We start from the raw sequence: 13972 nt of genomic DNA on the forward strand, positions 1-13972 counted from the left end.
CCTGGGAGGAGCTGCTGCAGCCCATTGTTCCCCTAGTTGCAAGTCGCATGGGGACTTAAGGAGAAAATGTACGCCTGAGAAAGGTATGGGCATGGGCGTGTTCCCAGGAGGGAGAGTACCCAGAGATGATTTAATATAGATTCTTTTCTCAGTGTGAGTGGTGAAGACAAACAGGTCTAACTCTGACTCGATCATAAAAGATAACATTAAATATGCGATACTGAGTCCTGGCAGGTGTGGCTCTGTTGGTTGGAGCGTCATACACGCACTGGAAGGTCATGAGTTCATTCTATTCCCAGTCAAGACATGTGTGAGAAGCAACTGATCAATGTATCTCTCTCTCTCTCTCTCTCTCTCTCTCTCTCTCCTTCTCCCTCCCTCCCTCTCTTCCATCCTCCCTCTCTAACATCAATAAAAAAATTTTAAATACAATACTGAGAGGTCATATTAATTCAAAACAAAATGTCAATGCATTTATTTATTCATATGCTTCACTCCAGACAAAATTAGCAATCTTACTCTTCTCACATAAAGCACTTCTCGAGCCCAAAGAATGAACTCTTGAATCTGGTGGGTGTGGCTCAGTGGTTGAGTGTCGACTCAATCACCAAGAGATCACCGGTTCTATTCCTGGTCAAGGCACATCTTAGGTTGTGGGCCAAATCCCCAGTGTGAGGAATGTAGGAGGAGGCCAATCGATGTTCTGTCTCATCTGTTTCTATCACCCTCTTCCTTCCTCTTTCTCTCGCTAAAATAAATCAATAAAGAAAAACAGTTCTAAAAAAAGAGAGAGAGAGAGAAAATGCCAGCGGAGTGAATGGAAGCTACAGAGACCATCTCCCAAAACCAAACTGAAATTACAACAAAAATAAAAACAAATCGTCAGAAAAAGCAACAGAAAAGCAGCTTGGAGGACCATATAACCAAGGACACTGACTCAATCCTGGTAGGATTGCAGAGGTGCAAGAGGGGCGCTGGGAGCCCATGGGGCAGCGCACTCAGGTTAAAATCCCAAACAGCTCCACAGCGCAGAGCCTGGACAGATGCTAAAATAGCCACAGCCACTCAACTTGGGCTCCAGGCAGAGAAAGGACTGACGGGACTGGAACTGTGTGGGGTCATTTGGGATTTGGAGGGTGCTCAGAGCTTTTGCTGAGTTGTGGCCATGCAGGACAGTGGTCATCTTACTACTTCCCAGGGCTCTGGGGAGAGGTGGCGGCCCATCCCTCAGAGATTTAACCACACCCATGTGGGCCATTAAAATGCAAATTGAGGCTCATTAACAACCAGCATTGGCCCCATCCTCCAGAAATCCCCTTGTTCTGAACACCTGAGGTAGTTTTTCATTCAACTAAGAAGCCAAGGCTCTTCAAGTAACTGTGACTCATAGCCTCCAGGCAAAAAGCTGGAGAATAACTGAACCATTCCTGGGCTTGGAACTCTGCCCAGGAAGGTAAGACTTGACAGTGGTGTTTAAAGGTCATCCCATGCTCATCCAAACCCAGTAAAGGGTGCCACAAACAACAGAACACCAACACCCACATAGAAAATTTGGCAGGCTCCAAAGCCCACTGAGATAGCCAAAATGGTGAAACAAAGAAACGAATGCCAAATGAAAGAACAAGAGACCTCTACCGAAAATGAGATAAATGAGGTGCAGTTCAGCAAGTTAACAGAACAAGAATTCAAAACCATAATCTTGAGGAAGTTCAACAGCATGTGTAAAGACATGAGCACCATGAATAAAGACACAGAAATGTTGAAAGTCAAACATTTGGAAATTAAAAACCACCAAGAAGAAATGAAGAATGACATATCAAAAATAAAAAACACATTGGAAGGTCTAAACAGGAGAGAAGAGAAAGCAGAGGACTGGATCAGTGAATTAGAAGACAGGGGAGAAAAAAATCAACCAATCAGAAAAACAAAAGGAAAAAACAATTAAAAAACAGGAAGACAGCTTAAGAGAGCTGTGGGGCAACTAGGAACGTAATAACATTCACATCATAGGAGTCCCCGAAAAAGAAGAAAATGAGCAAGGGTTAGAGAATATATTTGAAGAAATAGTGACAGAAAACTTCCCTAATTTGGGGAAGAAAGAAGGCATTCAAGTTCAAGAAACAAAGAGAGCCCAAGTAAGAAGAACCCAAACAGGCCCACACCGAGACACATAGTAATCAAAATGCCAAAAATTAAAGACAAAGAGAAAATCCTAAGAGCAGCAAGAAATTAAGAACAGGTTACATAAAAAGGAACCCCCATAAGGCTCTCAGCTGACTTCTCAACAGAAACACTACAGGCCAAAAGGGAATGACATGAGGTAATCAAGGTCATGAAAAACAAGGATATCAGTCCAAGACTATTCTACCCAACAAGGCTATCATTCAAAATATAAGGTCAAATAGAGAGCTACCCAGACCAAAAAAAAAAAAGGCAAAGGGCAGGGAGGGAGGGGTGAATCAGTGGGGGGAAAAGAGAAACATCTGTAACAAAAATTAATTAATAAAAATATAAATAAATAAATAAAACCTACAACTCTCACAGCAAAAAAAAAAAAATGATGATCATGGTTACAAATGCAAAATACTATCTAATTATCCCAGACTGGTTAATATAATAGTTAAAAACAATGTCATGTGCTAGTTAAAATGTTATGTACAGTTTAGATAAGCTGTTCAAATACCACATTTAATAAACTCATAATTATGTTAAAAAAAAAAAAGGCTAAGGTAATACATTAGCAACAGACCAGCACTGCAAGAAATGTTCAAAAAACTGCTATAATTAGCAGGAGAAATAGGAAGAAAAAATATAACCACACTAAACAAAAATGGCAATAAATAAATACATACCAATAATCATCTTAAATGTAAATGAATTGAATGCTCCGATAAAAAGACACAGAGTAGCTGACTGGATAAGAAAGCATGACTCATCTATATGTTGTTTACAAGAGACCCACTTCACAACAAAAGACTCACATAGGTTGAAAGTGAAGGGATGGGAAAAAATCTTCCAAGCAAATGAAAAGAAAAAAAAACTGGGTTAGCAATACTCATATCTGATAAAATAGATTTCAAAATGAAGGCCATAACTAGAAACAAAGAAGGCCAATACATAATATTAAAAGGATCTATACAACAGGAAGATATAACCTTGATAAACATATAGGCACCCAATATAGGAGCACCAAAATATATCACATATCTTCTGGAAGACTTCAAAAAAGGAATCAAAAGCAATACAATCATAGCAGGGCACTTCAACACCCCACTGACATCACTAAATAGGTCCTCTAAACAAAAAATTAGCAAGGAAACAGAGACTCTAAGTAAAGTGCTAGACAAAATGAATTGAATAGATATCTACAGAAAAGTATACCCCAAAACTACAGAATTCACATTCTTCTCAAGTGCACATGGGACATTCTCAAAGACAGACCACATGTTAGGACACAAACTAAGTCTCTACAAGTTCAAGAAGATTGAAATGATATAAAGCATCTTCTCAGATCACATGGCATGCAACTAGAAATCAATTGCAACAAGACTTGCAAAGATATTTCAACACATGGAGGCTAAATAGCATGTTATTAAACAACTAATGGGTTACCATGGAGATCAAGGAAGAAATTAAAAAATTTCTGGAAACCAAAGAAAATGAACACACAAAACAAAATCTATGAGATACAGCGAAAGCAGTTCTGAGAAGAAAGTTTTAGCACTACAAGCCTACCTCAAAAAAACAAGAAGAATCTTAAAAGACTATCTAACCTCACAACTTAAAGAACTAAAAAGCAAACAAAAAAAAAAAAACCCCAGAGCAAGTAAAAAAAAGGAAATAGTAAAGATGAGACCAGAAATAAATGACATAGACTCCAAAAAAATGTCGAAGGATCAATGAAACAAAGAGCTAGTTCTTTGAAAAGAAAAACAATATTGATGGACCCTTAGCTAGACTCACCAAGAAACAAAGAGAGAGAACCCAAATCAGAAATGAAAGAGAAGAAGTAACAACTGACACCACAGAAATATGAAAGAACATTAACAACTACTATGAATAATTAAAAGCAATAAATTTGACAATCTACGTGAAATGGACAACATTCTAGAAACACATAGTCTTCCAAAACTTGAACAAACCAATAACAACTAAGGAAATGAAGAGTTAATCAAGACTCTCCCGGCACACAAAAGCCCAGGCCTGGATGGCTTCACAGGGAAGTTTTACCGAACATTCACAGAAAAGCGAACACCCATTATTCTTAAACTATTTATTTCTTGAATTTTTCATCAGGAAGAAGAAAGACTTCCAAACTCGTTATATGAGGCCAGAATAATTCTAATTTCAAAACCAGAAAAAGACATTACAAAGAAAGAAAACAACAGGCCAATATCCCTGAAGAACATAAACGCCAATATCCTGAAAAAAAATAGTAGCAAATCAAATCCAGGAATACATCAAAAACATTATTCACCATGACCAAGTGGGAATCATCCCAGGATGCAAGACTGGTTGGTACAATATTCACAAAATCAATGTGATACACCACATAAACAAAATGAAAGATAAAAATCATCTGATCATATCAATAAACGCTTAGAGCATTCAACAAAATCCAGCACTCATTTTTGATAAAAATGCTCAGCAAACTGGAAATAGAGGAATCATATCTTGACATAATAAAGGCCATATATGCAAGACCTACAGCCAACATCATATTCAATGGGCAAAAACAAAAAGCATTTCCCTTAAAAACAGGAACAAGACAGAAATGCCCACTTTCGTCACTGTTATTTAACACAGTACTGGAAGTCTTAACCAATGCAATCAGACAGAAAGAAAAAAATAAAAGAGATCCTAATACAAAAGGAGGAAGTGAAATTGTCAGTATTCGCAGATGGCAAGATACTATACGTAGAAAACCCCAAACTTTACCAAAAATTTACTAGACTTAATAAATGAATTTGGAAAAGTAGCAGCATACAAAATTAATGTCAAGAAATCGACGGCATTCTTATACACCAATGATGAACTCACAGAAAGAGAAACTAAGAAAACAATCCCATTTATCATCGCAGCAAAAAATTAAGATACCTAGGAATAAACTTAACCAAAGAAATAAAGGACCTATTCACAGAAAACTACAGGTCATTGAAAAAAGAAATAGAGGAAGATATAAAAAAAGGGGAAGCACATAACTTGTTCATGAATTGGAAGAATTAACATCGTTAAAATGTCCATGCTACCCAAAGTAATCTATAGAAGAAACTGTAGGCAAAAAAAATTCAGACATCATACGCAGCAAATTTTTCACTGATACATCACCTAAGGCAACAGAAACAAAGGAGAAAATGAACACATGCAACTACATCAGACTCAAAAGCTTCTGCACAGCGAAAAATACAGTCATCAAAACGGAAAGGTTACCCACTCTATGGGAGACCATAATTGCCAATGATATATCAGATAAGGGGTTAATTTCCAATATATAGAGAGTGCTCATACAACTCAACAAAAGGAAGACAAAGAACCCAATTAAAAAATGGACAGAGGAACTAAATAGACACCTCTCCAAACAGGACATACAAATGGCTAAGACACATATGAAGAAGTGCTCAACATTACTAATCATCAGAGAGATGCAAATTACAATAACAATGAGGTATCACCTCACACCTGTCAGAATGGCCGCCATCAACAAATCACCAAACAATGAGTGTTGGCAAGGGTGTGGAGAAAAGGGGATTCTAGTACACTGCTGGTGGGAATGCAGACTGGCGCAGCCACTATGGAAAACAATATGGTGTTACCTCAAAAAATTAAAAATTGAACTTTCATTTGACCCAGTGATCTCACTTCTAGGAATATACCCTAAGAAGCCTGAAACACCAATCAGAAAGAATATATGTACCCCCATGTTTGTAGCAGCACTATTTACAATAGCTGAGATCTGGAAACAGGCCAAATGTCCATCAGTAGTCAAATGGATACAAAAGCTGTGGTACATATACACAATGGATTACTACGCAGCTGTAAGAAAGAAAGATCTCTTATCCTTTGAGACAACATGGAGGTTACCTGGAAAGTACCATCCTAAGTGAAACAAGCCAAACAGAGAAAGACAAGTATCATATGATCTCACTTATTTGTGGAATATAATGAACATAACAGTCTGAGGAATGGGGTAGTCCCAGAGATGTGGAAGTGGGGTACAGACTGACAATCCCCAGAAAAGGGGGTGCCGGGGGTGAGATAAACCACAGAACTTATATGCATGTATGCATGAACAATGGACATGGACAACAAATCTGGGGACAGGGTAGGAAGGGAAGGGGAGGGGGGAATCAGTGGGGGAAAAAGGAGAAACATCTTTAACAAAAATTAATTAATAATAATAATAAATAAATAACGGTTTTGGCAGCTGTAGGCAGATTGAAATCAAAATCTGTTGCTATGACTTACCAGTGGCCATCGAAACAGTTAAACATCTAGGAAACTCTTCTTTTGACTCTCCAACACACTTTGTACCAAATTATATTGGATTATATGTAGAACAGAAGCAGGCTTTGCTGTGTTCTCACTTGCAATGCATATTTCCTGTCTTAAGGTCTTCCATGAAAACTGCTCATTAATTACTTAAATCCAGTATGTGATCATTTTTATATACTATTACTGTTCTCATTTTCAATAGTTCATTTTATCTCCAATTATTTCTCTGTCTTCATCTTTGCCATTTTATTTAAGCCTTGGGATCTATTTATCTTCCCTCTCCTATTTTTTAGCCCTTTTTTACTTGTTTTCTCAGCATTCTAACCCACACCTTAGCTATTTTTATATCTCTTTAACTCTTTCAGTCTCAGTTAATACATTTTTCAGAACTCTTAAGACTATTTCAATCATTAAACACCAAAAAATGCCTCCAGTATCTATAAACAATTACACAAGCCACCTGTTAGATGTAAACATATCTGTATGAACCAGCATAGTTTTCTGCTGATCACTAGAGACTTGCTCAATTGTGAGTCTGTGAAGACCTCAACAACTGAGCCATTTCCCCTTTTTATGGTTGTAGCACCAGCTTTTTAAAGTTACTAAATGATAGTATTAACTCTACCAAACTTATAAATCTCACAAGAGAAATCTCTTGTTACTCTCTTATATCCTCTTGTATTATACAGAATGGCTCTTATTTTTTCAATTCAAAAGATTTGGGGAGCCAGACAAAGACAAACACTGCATGGTATCACTTATACATGTGGAATCTAAAGTAAAAAATGTAAGTTGAACTTGTAGAAACAGGGAATGGAATGGTGGTTGTCAGGGGCTGGGGGTTGGGGAGAAATTGGTAAAAGGGCACATATTTTCAGTTATAAAATGAATAAGGTCTGAGCATCTAACAATATACAACATGGTTACTATAGCTGATGACACTGCATTGTATAATTAGAAGTTGCTAAGAGAGTAGAACTTAAGTGTTTGCACCAAAAAATAAAAGGTAACTCTGCAAGGTGATGGGAATCCTTTTACAATGCAAACATATGTCAAATCATCATGGCATACACTTTAAATATATTACCATTTTTCTTGTCAATTATACCTGAATAAAGCTGAAAATATTTTGGAGGCCAAAGTACTTTTAGGAGGGTTAGCCACGTCCTTATTATCTTGTTATACACAACATGTTCACCATTCTCTTTCATTTGCTTACAAAATCGGGCATAAAATAAAAGAAGAAAAAAATAAAATAAAAATTATCTAAAATTCTACCACCCAGAGAAGTTACCGTTTGCAAATTTCCCTTCTGTGTAACCAGGGAGGAGGCCTACAGTGCTTACTCCTCCTTCAAAAGGAATTCACCCCTTTACAGCCCCTGTTGCTCCTGCTTAATTTATACCATGTCATTCCATTCCACAAATCACTCAGATTAGACCAAAAATGATGAACAACCTACTTGTACTAGTCCAGGTTTAGTCAGGAAAACAGTCACCACCCTGGGTTTTTCAAGCCAAATAAAGGACATTGATTACACAGCAAATGGAAAGCTCAGAGGTCAGAAACAGGCTGGTGAAGCACTGACAGATTAGCAACATTTCTCATTAAAACATACTTCAAAGACACTGAAAAGACAAGCCACAGACTGCAAGAAAATGTATATAAAGCATATAGAATCTAATAAAAATATTGTATCCACAATGTATGAAGAACTTTTATGAAAGATGGCAACGGGCAGAACCAGAGGGAAGGTGAGTGTGTGAGAAAATGAGTTAGTGTGTGAGTGGACATGAAGGTGGAAGACCAAACTCATGCAGTGCAGAGACACGAAGCAGAATATTCCTGTGGTTCAGATGGAAGCAACTGGCTACTGCAGTAAGTGGCTCACCAGGGCGCTTCTCCCTGCGCCTCGGGGAGGTCCCACCATTTTGGAAGATCCCGGGTCTTCCTTGGTAGGAGGCAGTGGGAGCAGCTAGGGTCCAGCAACCTGAGCCCACCAGTGCCCCTGGCACCATCGGACCAGTGGACAACCTGTGTCAACACAGACTGGTGCACAGTAGTGGGGCTGCCAAAGTGCCAGCTGCAGAAGCTGCAAATGACCAGGACCCAGCACCATCCCCCACAGTAGCAGCCCAATCAGAGTTGATATATACCCCCAGCAACAGAGGCTTAGGAGAAGAATTCATCCCCAGGCAACAGAAGCACAGACCAGCAGCTGAGACCCATTCCCCAAAACTACTGCAAAGGCTGAGCAAGAATTGAACCCCACAGGGCAGCAGCACTCCCCAGCTGCCAGCGGTGGGACCTGGGACTCAACAGAGGCCTGTGCTACCCCACAGCCCACAAGAGTGGTGAGAAGCTGGAACTCAAGAGGGACCTGTGTGATCTAGCTGCCTGCAGAAACTGCAGGGTGCGGGGAGCACCACAGAGGCCCATGGGACCCAGCAGCCCACAAGACAGGCGTAGAGCAGGGTCTCCAAAAAGACTGTGCGATTCAGCTGCCCACGGGACCTGCAGAATGCTGGGGCACCAGAGAGGACTGTGCAACCCAGATATCCACAAGATAGGTGTGGAGTCGGGTCTTCAAAGGTACTGTCCAATCCAGCTGCCCACAGTACGGACAGGGAACATGGCTCCAACAGGGCCTGAGCTATACAGCTACAGGTGGCACCAGTGACTAGCTGGGAACACAGCTCCAGAGGGGCCCATGTGATCCAGCAGCAGCACCTACCAGGACACACCAATACAAGCCGCCTAGTAGTCAATATGCCAGCAGGCAAGAGGCAACACAAAACAAAACAGTAGCCTCATTTGATATACAGTGAGCTGCATACACATCTAAGCATCCCTCAGTAGGGCTAGAGCTACCAGACAGCTAAAATGGAGAAACAAAGAAACAATACCCAAAGGAAAGAAAAAGAGGAACCGCCAAAAAAAGAACTACAGAAATTAGAAGACAGCAACTTGTCAGAAAAAGAATTCAAAGCAATGATTTTTAAGGGTGCTCAAACAATTTGGGGAGAGCTACAAGCAACTTAATAAGAATTAAGAAGAGCTCTCTGGGAACTACTTCAGCTCAAAAAACAGAGGTAGAAGCTATGCATAAAAATCAAGAGTAAATAAAGAATGACATAGCTGTTTTGAAGAATACCTTAGAAGAGATCAATAGTAAATTTTAAAAAGCTGAAGACTGAATCAGTGACTTAGAAGACAAGGTAGAGAAAAACACTCAAATAGAGCAGGAAATGGAAAAAAATTAAAAAGGATGAGGAAAGTTTAAGAGAGCTGTTGGACAATACAAAATGTAACAACATTCACATTACAGGGATATCGAAAGGGGAATAATAATAATAAAAAAAAAATGGAGAAGCTGTTTGAAGAAGCAGGTTAGGAAGAAACAGGTTAGGAAAACTCCCTAAACTGGTGAAGATAAAAGTCACACATGTCCAGGAAACACAGAGAGTCCCAAGCAAGAGAAACCCCAAAGACCCACAGCTAGACCATCATAATGAAAATCTCAAACATTAAAGACAAAGAAAGAATATTAAAGGAAGCAAGAGAAAGACAGAGTTACCTACAAGGGATCTCCCATTAAATTGTCAGCTGATTTCTCAATAGAAACGATGCAGGCCAGAAGGGTGTGGCATAAAGTGTACAAAGTAATGCAAAACAAGGGTCTGAATCCAAGACTACTCTATCCAGCAAGGTTATCATTCAAAATTGAAGGAGAAATAAAGAGCTTCAAAGATAAAAAAATAGCTAAACAAATTTACCACCACCACCAAACTAGCACTGCAAGAAATGCTGAAGGGGGGCGGTGAAGCACCAGAGAGGACTGTGCGACCCAGCAGGGATGGTGCGATCTGGTTGCCCATGAGGCCTCTGGAAGCACCAGAGAGGCCTGTGCAACGCAGCAGCCCATAACATAGGCATAGAGCCAGGTCCCCAAAGGGACGGTGCAATACAATTACCCATGGGACCTGCATTGTGTGGGGGCACCAGAAAAGTCTGTGCGACCCAGCTACACACAAGATAGGCATAGAGGATGTGAAAATGGAGCTGGAGTGAATGGAAGCTACGCAGATGATCTCCCAGGACCAAATGGGAATTACAACTAAAATAAAGACAAATCCTCAGAAAAAAAGCAACAGAAAAGCAGCTGGACAAATCCATGTAACCAGGGATACTGGTAGGATCTGTGGAGGCGCGAGAGGGTGGCAGGCTGGGAGCCCACGGACAGCAGATGTTTTAGCTCTGAGCAGCGCACTGGGGAATAAAAACCAAGCCCGCTCCACAGCGCAGAGAGCCAGGACAAAGCACTAAAATAGCCACAGCCACTCACCTGGGGTTATGGCAGAGGGAGGGCAGACTGAGCTGGAACTCTGTGAAGACACCTGGGATTTGGAGTGCACTCAGAGTTTTTGCTGAGTTGCGGCCACAAAAGACTGTGGCCACTGTGCTCCTTCCCCTAGCTGTGGGGAAAAGCAGCAGCCCCCCACCCCAAACCTGAGATTCAGCCTTTCCCAGGTGAGGCAAAGAAATGCAAATTGTGGCTCATTAACAACCAGCATCTATTTCACCCTTTGGAAATCCTCTTATGCAGAACACCAGGGCTACATTCCAAGGCACTAAGTAACTGAGACTCCTAGCCACCAGGAAAAAGCTAGAGGATAACTGAACCTTTCCTGGACTTGCAAATCTACCCAGGAAAGTAAGACTTGACAGTTTAATGTGGGTCCACCCAGGCCCATCCAAATCCAGTAGAGGGAGCCACAAACAGCAGAACACCAACACCCACAGGGGAAATCTGGCAGGCTCCAGAACCCACTGAAATAGCCAAAATGGTGAAACAAAAAAACAAATCCCAAATGAAAGAACAAGAGAACGCTATCAAAGATGAGATCAATGAAATGCAGCTAAGCAAATTATCAGAGGTAGAGTTCAGAGCCATGATCTTGAGGAAGCTCAACAGCATGAGTAAGGACATTAGCACCATGAGTAAAGATACAGAAACACTGAAAACCAACCAAGTGGAAATGAAGAATGACATGGCAGAAATTAAGAACACATTGGAAGGACTAACCAGCAGAGTAGAGGAAGCTGAGGACCAGATCAGTGAATTAGAAGACAGGGTAGAAAAAATCAACAAATCAGAAAAACAAAAGGAAAAAACAATTAAAAAACAGGAAGAAAGCTTAAGAGAACTGTGGGACAACTGGAAACATAATAACATTCGCATCATAGGAGTCCCCAAAGAGGAAGAACATGGGCAAGGGTTAGAGAATATATATGAAGAAATAGTGACAGAAAACTTTCCTAACTTGGTGAAGGAAGAAGGCACTGAAGTTCAAGAAGCACACAGACCCCAAGTAAGAAGAACCCAAACAGGCCCACACCAAGAACATAGGAATTAAAATGCCCAAAATTAAAGACAAAGAGAATCCTAAAGGCAGCAAGAGATAAGCAACAAGTTACCTACAAAGGAAACCCTATAAGGCTCTCAGCTGACTTCTCAACAGAAACACTAAAGACCAGAAGGGAGTGGCATGAAGTAATCAAGGTCATGAAAAACAAGGATCTGAGTCCAAGACTACGCTATCCAGTAAGGCTGTCATTCAAAATATGTTAAATAAAGAGCTTTCCAAACAAAAAGAGACTAAGGGAATATATTAACACCAAACCAACACTGCAAGATATGCTAAAAGGACAGCTGTAACTAGTAGAAGAAATAGGGGAAAAAAATAGAACCACACTAAACAAAAGTGGCAATAAATAAGTACATATCAATTATCACCTTAAATGCCAATGGTATGAATGCTTCGATAAAAAGAGACAGAGTAGCTGACTGGATCAGAAAGTATGACTCACATATATATTGTTTACAAGAGACCCACCTCACAACAAAAGACTCACATAGGTTGAAAGTGAAGGGATGGAAAAACATCTTTCAAGCAAACGGAAAGAAAAAAAAGCTGGGATAGCTATACTCATATCTGATAAAGTAGATTTCAAAATGAAGGCCATAACTAGAGATACAGAAGGCCAATACATAATATTGAAAGGATCTATCCAACAGGAAGATATAACCTTGGTAAACATATATGCACCCAACTTAGGAGCACCAAAATATATTAAAAATCTTTTGGAGGACTTCAAAGGAGAAATCGACAGCAATACAATCATAGCAGGGGACTTCAATACCTCGCTGACATCCTGGATAGATCTTCTAGACAAAAAATTAACAAGGAAACACAGACTCTAAATGAATTGTTAGACCAAATAGATTTAATAGATATCTACAGAGAATTACACCTTAAAACTACAGAATTCACATTCTACTCAAGGGCACATGAACATTCTCAGAGATTGACCGCATGTTAGGGTACAAACTAAGTCTCTATAAGTTCAAGGAGATTGAAGTCATATCATGCATCTTTTCAGATCACAAATGCACACAACTAGAAATCAACTGCAACAAGAACATGCAAAGACATTTGAAAACACAAAGGCTAAATAGCATGTTATTGAATAATGAGTGGGTTACCATGGAGATCAAGGAAGAAATTAAAAACTTCCTGGAAACCAATGAAAAGGAACACACAACAACACAAAATCTATAGGATGCAGCGAAAGCAGTTCCGAGAGGGAAGTTCATAGTACTACAGGCCTACCTCAAGAAGCAAGAAGAATTTCTAATAGACTATCTAACCCCACTACTTAAAGAACTAGAAAGCAAACAAAAAGAAAACCCCAGAGCAAGTAGAAGGAAGGAAATAGTAACGATTAGAGCAGAAATAAATTACATGGAGACAGTATCCGCGGAGAATCCCCATGGTTTCCTGCTTCAACAGTGCTTGGACAGAACCCAGCGCTCAACCCATCCTTCCCAGCCACCTGATCCAGCCTTCGGTCACCTCCTCACAGCGCCTGGGACATCCCCAAAGACCCTGCTCCAGCGCCGTTCAGCCGCCTCTCCTCAGCCACCCACCATGACGTCCACCGCGTCCACCTCACAGGTGAACCAGAATTACCATCAGGACTCAGAAGCCGCCATCAACCGCCAGCTCAACCTGGAGCTCTACGCTTCCTACGTCTACCTGTCCATGTCTTACTACTTTGATCACGATGATGTGGCTTTGAAGAACTTTGCCAAATACTTTTTTTACCAATCTCATGAAGAGAGGGAACATTCTGAGAAACTAATGAAGATGCAGAACCAACAAGGTGGCCGAATCTTCCTCTAGGATATCAAGAAACCAGACCGTGATGACTGGGAGAATGGGCTGAATGCGATGGAGTGTGCATTACACTTGGAAAAAAGTGTGAAATCAGTCACTACTGGATTTGCACAAACTGGCTACTGACAAAAATGACCCTCACTTGTGTGACTTCCTTGAAACTCACTACCCGATTAGCATGTGAAATCCATCAAAGAACTGGGTGACCATGTAATTAACTTGCACAGATTGGGGGCCCC

General features: G+C 40.3%; 1 pseudogene; it reads left to right on the top strand.

Moving 5' to 3' along the window:
- The first annotated feature begins 13298 nt into the window (after positions 1-13298).
- LOC118634883 lies at positions 13299-13917 on the top strand (annotated as a pseudogene).
- The last annotated feature ends 55 nt before the right edge of the window (positions 13918-13972 follow it).

The sequence above is a fragment of the Molossus molossus genome, unplaced genomic scaffold (genome assembly GCF_014108415.1).
Source record: "Molossus molossus isolate mMolMol1 unplaced genomic scaffold, mMolMol1.p scaffold_m16_p_19, whole genome shotgun sequence".
In the NCBI taxonomy this organism is placed as follows: Eukaryota; Metazoa; Chordata; class Mammalia; order Chiroptera; family Molossidae; genus Molossus; species Molossus molossus.